The sequence below is a fragment of the Callorhinchus milii genome, unplaced genomic scaffold (assembly GCF_018977255.1).
Source record: "Callorhinchus milii isolate IMCB2004 unplaced genomic scaffold, IMCB_Cmil_1.0 Scaffold3, whole genome shotgun sequence".
In the NCBI taxonomy this organism is placed as follows: Eukaryota; Metazoa; Chordata; class Chondrichthyes; order Chimaeriformes; family Callorhinchidae; genus Callorhinchus; species Callorhinchus milii.
In genome coordinates this window covers 54,254,290-54,260,289 of record NW_024704744.1, presented here as the reverse complement: position 1 = coordinate 54,260,289, position 6,000 = coordinate 54,254,290, and positions in this window count along the sequence as shown.

Below are 6,000 nucleotides of genomic sequence, written 5' to 3'. Positions count from 1 at the left end.
TGTTGCTGATGTTATTTGCAACAGGTTGTGCTATGTGCAGGAAGTGATGTCAGTCATGACCCAAAGGTCAGTCATCCAGTTTTTCAAAATTCGCTTATATCACAATCCCTGAGCTATTGGACCCAAGACTCCCTTTAACGAGGTTGTCCTGTGTTTGTTTCCTGCGTGGTCTCCTACTCCATCTAGTGGCCCATCAAAGAATATTTGTTCTTTACACACGAGTTGAACATGTCTGGTGTCTTATCAGTGTAGGAGTATCATGACATTGATTCCATTATTTGAGCGTGAAACTGGAATGGTACAACCTGCTCCAAATCACTCTTACCTGGCGCTGGATTTAAGGAAAGTAAATATCTGTATACGTGAAATGTTCAGAACTCCGCTCACCCGTGGCAAAGAAAAGGAAATTCATAACATTGGTACAGATGAAGAGTGGCCCTCTTTTTGTTTGGTCTCATCCTTCCAGAGTACCCACTCACTCTACCGTCCTCCCACACCAGGATCAAGATGTTTTGTTGAGTCCACCATCCTGACGTCAACTAGCTTTGCTGGTAGCCTGTTCCAATTGTTAATTACTCTCAGGATTTAAAAAAAACTTCCTAAGGTCTGTTCTGAAATTACCCCTTGTTCTGTTGTCTCAGTACATTCATTCAAAAGTATTGTTTTGGGTTTATTTTCTGAATCCCATTTAAAATGGCTGCAAGGCTGCCTGTGAGATATCTCCTTTCAAGACTGAAGAGCCCCAGCTTTATTATAGTTGCTCATAGTCTCAGCCTGGCTCAGTTGGTTGTGTCAGCCTCGCTCAGTTGATAGCACTTTCACCTCTGAGTCAGAAGGTTGTAGGTTCAGCCCCACATCAGGACTTGAAACTCATATAGTCAAAGTTGACACTCCAAAGCATCGGTGTGTTGGAGATGCCGTCTTTCAGATGTGATGTTAAACCGAGGTCCCATCTGGGTAATCAGGTGGTCATTAAAGACGCCATGTCACTGTTTGAAAAGAGAAGGGAGTTTCTCCTGGTTTCCTGGCCAACAATTCCCCCAGTAAGATTGGTCATTCACTTCATGGCTGTTTGTGAGATGTTGCTGTGCGTAAATTGGCTGCTGCGTTTGCCACAACACACACGGTCACTTCATTTTACAGTATATCCTGTGAAGCGCTTTGAGACATCCACCTGATGCGGAAGGTGCTATTCCATATGTAGGGATAATTATTATTATTTACTTTTCTAACACTGGAAATCATCCTTGTTGGTCTCCTCTGTACTGCTTCTAGGACTTGGCACCCTTTTTGTCATGGCGACTAGAATGTATGCAGTACTCTACATACGGCCTAACTGTATAGTTTGAATATGACTACTGGGTATCTGAACTCAACTGATTCAGCAATATAGCCCAGTATCCTGTTTTCTCTTTTTATTTCTGCCTCACATTGTTTTGACATAGTTGTGGAGTCCTGTAGCTCAGTGGTTGAGCACTCGCTTTGCAAGCTAGAGACCTGAGTTCAATTCCAGGCAGGGCGAAACCTTGGGCAAGTTTCCTTACTCCACACGCCTAATAATAATCCCTCCAAACCAAAACAATAATAAATTGGTCATTTTCAATCCACGACTGTTTGTGGGACATTGCTGTGCGCAATTGGCTGCCGCGTTCGCCCACAAATATACAGTCAATTCACTTTACAGTGTGTTCTGTGAAGCGCTTTGGGACGTCCTCCCGACGTGAAAAGCGCTATATCAAATGCAAGGATTATTATTATTATTATTATAGTGAGTGATGAGTCACTTAACATCCCTAGATCTCTTTCAGCTTCCCCCATGGCAAGTCCTATCTCATTTCCAATTGTTGTTTGCTAAATGCAGTACTTAGCATATTTGTATTCAACTTTATTTGCCAGACATCAGCCCATATGTACACCCTTTCAGGCTCTCTTTTTAAGACTTTTACCATATTCTTTGATTTCACTGTCCCCCCACCTTTCCATTGGGTCTAAGTGCAAGGTACTACAGATATAAGATCCAAGAGTAGAAAACACAAATACTTCATGGATGGGATTAAACATACCAATAAGAAACTTTTCAAAGAGGTCAAGGGATGTTAGCTGACTCATTGTTCACGATGTCAAAACAGTGTGAGGCAGCAATAAACAAGGCAAACAGAAAGCTTGACTATATTTTTAAATAGTTGAGTGCAGATCCAAAGATCTCAGGCTGTACAGTACTCTGATCAACTTGAATACTGTAAACAACTCTGGTCACCGTGACATTAGGGGGCTGCCCAGTCCCTAGAGGCAGTACAGAGGAGAGCAATGAGTATTATCTCCAATGTTAGAGGAACAAACTGTGAGCAATGACTCAACAAATTAGGACTCTTCAGTAATTAGAGAAGACTCAGAGGGGACTTCCTAGAGTTGTGCAACATTTTAAAAGGGATTGAAAAAGTAAATCCAGATCAATACTTTAGAACATATCAAGACAGTAGAACAAGGGGACATATATTTAGAGTTGTAAAGCCAATTTCAGGACAGGTACTAGGAAGTTTTTCTTTATCCAGGGGCTACTCAACAACTGGAACAGGTTGCCAGGAAAGGTGGTAAAGGACAGGACACTAGGTTCATTTAAAAAGCAACTTGATGGAGTGATGAGGCAATGGGAGGATGGGTGTTCCGGATGGGTCACAGGGCCTTCTTCATCCAGACCAATTTTGTGAACTTGTGGGTCTGCATATCTAGGTCATTAATATAGGGAACAGGAGGTGTCCCAATACAAACCTCTGAGGCTCCCTGTTTAATACCTCACGTTTACTATTATTTTAATATTACTGTCTATTTTGCATTTGCTTTCGAGGTCATGCTTGGCTCTCCTAATCGGTATGTGTTTGTCCTGAATGCACTGCATAATATTTTTGAAAGATGCTCATGTATCCTTAACTGACTTGTCCTTGAGTAATGCATCTTTGAGCAATTGTTTCAGCTTGTCACTCACTTGCATTTGGAGCAGATGTACTCTGGGACAACTCTAATTTGCCCCTTTCCACTACTTGGCATAACCCTTAATGTCCCTGTATATTGCATGCCACATAGAGACATCCTATATTTCTTTATTCTCAAAGTGTCTCATTTTTTCTAATTCTCCATCTTCACTTCTAAATAATTTTCCATGAACCTGCTTGCAACTCCTCTTCGTTATTTAACTACTGTGGAGTCCTGTAGCGTATTGGTTGGAGGTCTCGCCTCGCAAGCGAGAGGACCTGGGTACAATTCCCAGGCAGGGCGAAACATTAGATAAGTTTCCTTACTCCACACAACACTGTTTACCTATCAGTAAGTAGGAGCCCGGTTGTTAGTCGATTGGCAGATCGCGTTTCCGGGAGTAATAGTCCCTTCAAAAAAAATAATAATAATTTGGTGACTCAATCCACGACTGTTTGTGGGTCACTGCTGTATGCAATTGGCTGCCGTGTTTCACCCACAAAATACACAGAAATTCACTTTGCGTATATCCTTGAAGTACTTTGAGAAGTCTTGAGGCACTATAACTCGCTATATCAAATGCAAGGATTACTATTATTACTTCATACATTAATATCTTGAGCTGTGAAAAATCTATTCAATCGTTTTTATTCGCAGGCTTACAGTTGGACAAAAATGTGTGTTTTTAAACTAAAATCAAAAATGGCTTAGCTCTGCTATGTTACTTCCTGCTTTTTTACCCACAAAGTATACAATTAATCCAAATTACAACAACAAATTGCATTTATATAGTGCCTTTTATGTTTCTTAATATGTCGAAAGACATCGGTCTCAAAGGGCTTCAAAGCATATACTGTAACAACAACAATAAATTACACTTGTATAGTGTCCTTCATGTTGGAAAGACGTCCCAGGGCTCTGGACAATCAGGGATTTTGGACCGAAGCTGGGAGTTGGGGTCAGAAGGGGAGAGGGCAGGGGCAGAGGGGTTGGGAGGGTGGCCGAAGGCATGATCGTAGAGGAGAATCTTCAGATGGGACTTGAAGGAGGCAAGAGAGGGGGTGAGGTGGAGGGATTGTGGGATAGAGTTCCAGAGTATGGGAGCAGAGATGCTGAATGCCTGACCACCAATGGTGGGGCAGGGGACCTGAAGCAGGCCGGTGTACGCCCAGCGGTGGGAGCAGACAGGCTGATATGGGATTATGAGGTTGGAGAGATAAGGGGAGCAAGACTGTGGAGGGCCTTGAAGGTAATGCAATTGCATTCATCACATCAAGCCTAGATGATGACCCTCTGCTCGCCAGACTTCCTAACTCTTCACTTCACAAAGCTACAGATCATGCTGAACTCCAAGGTGCTGGACAGTCGAGGGTTTGCACCTGAGCTGGGAGTTGGATTTGGGAGGGGAACGGGGTGGGAAGATGACCGAAGGTAAGGTCGAATAGGAAGGTCTTGAGATCTTGAAGGAGGCGAGGGAAGGGGTGAGACAAAGGGCCTCCGCGATGGTGTTGCAGAGCTTGCGGCAGAAAGACTGCAAACCTGACTTTCGATGGTGGGGCAGGCAGGGCAGGGGAAATGGAACAGGCCAGTGCCTGTCAAGCAGAGAGGGCGTGTGGGTTGGTAGGGTTTAAGAAGATTGCACAGATAAGGTAGGGCAAGGCCATGGGGGGATTTAAAAGTGACGATGAGGATCCTGAACTTATTCCTCTGTGGGATGAGAAGCTAGTGACGCTAGGTGAGGATGGGGTGGTCAGGTCATGGAGCTTAGTGCGGAGAGAACGCGAGCTGTAGAGTTCTGCACAGTCTGTAGCTTTGTTAAGGGAAGAGTTAGGAAGTCGTTGTCAATTAGCCTTGGCATGATGAATGCAAATATATTACAGTATATGCTTTGAAGCGCTTTGAAATGGATGTCTTTTTGACATATTAAGGTGCTATATCTATTATTATCATCATCAATAAACATTGTAAAATATTGTTTATTTTTCCCGATTTACAGTTAATTCAAAGTTCTTTTCCTTTGTGCTATCTACCCTTCCCCCCGCCCCCTCTGTCGAGACAAACATCTTTAATATTTATTATCCTTATTTACTAGTTTATCATTCCTTTTTGATTCCTTTTTTAAATTTACACTGCACTTTGGTTACAAACTAATACACACATTTACCCCCAAAATATTAGCGTTAACAATCAACAGCTGGAATGGGTTAATTGAAAGGGTTTAGATGCCAAGACTCATTTAAGGAACAGCTTGTTGTAATGGCATGAAGTAGGATTAATATTCTGAAAGGATGAGATCAACTGGGACAAAAAGTCTATTTCACTCCAACCTCTTTTATGAGAAAAGCTAGCAAAGCTGACTATAAAAAGAAGCCAAGTTTAGTATAGGAGAATCCCATTCTAACACATCAAGCTTACCGCTGCCTTGCTCATAATGCTGTTGTCCTGTGAGCCAATGCTAATGGAAGCAAGGTCCACTTGGCTGCTGCACTCTCTAGTTGGTTTCCCATGCAAAAAACAGTTCCAGTTTATCAGATTGTCACCAACGTGACCCCCATTTGCTATGCACAGGAAGCACCACCATTACTTTCTCTGTGCTGTGCATTCATGTAATGCACATGAATCAGTATTTACATCATTTTATGAAATAAGTGACACCAGCAGTGCTTTTTGCATGTAACACACACGAAGCAACATCAGCAGCCCTAGCTGCACACAAATGCACATATATGCACAACATGTAGGAATTGATGCCAGATGTGACCTGTTGACTCACAAGTCGGTCATTTTTTCACGTTTTGCATATAACCTGTTGACCAAAAGGTCTCTGGGTTATTGGACCCAAAGGCAACGTTATCATGAGGTTCCTCTGTATGAGGAGTGATCATGGTATAATAATAATAATCCTTGCATTTGATATAGCGCTTTTCACGTCTTCTAGACGTCTCAAAGCGCTTCACAGAATATACTGTAAAGTGAATTAACTGTATATTTGTCTGTATACTTGTGGGCGGAACGCGGCAGCCAATTGCG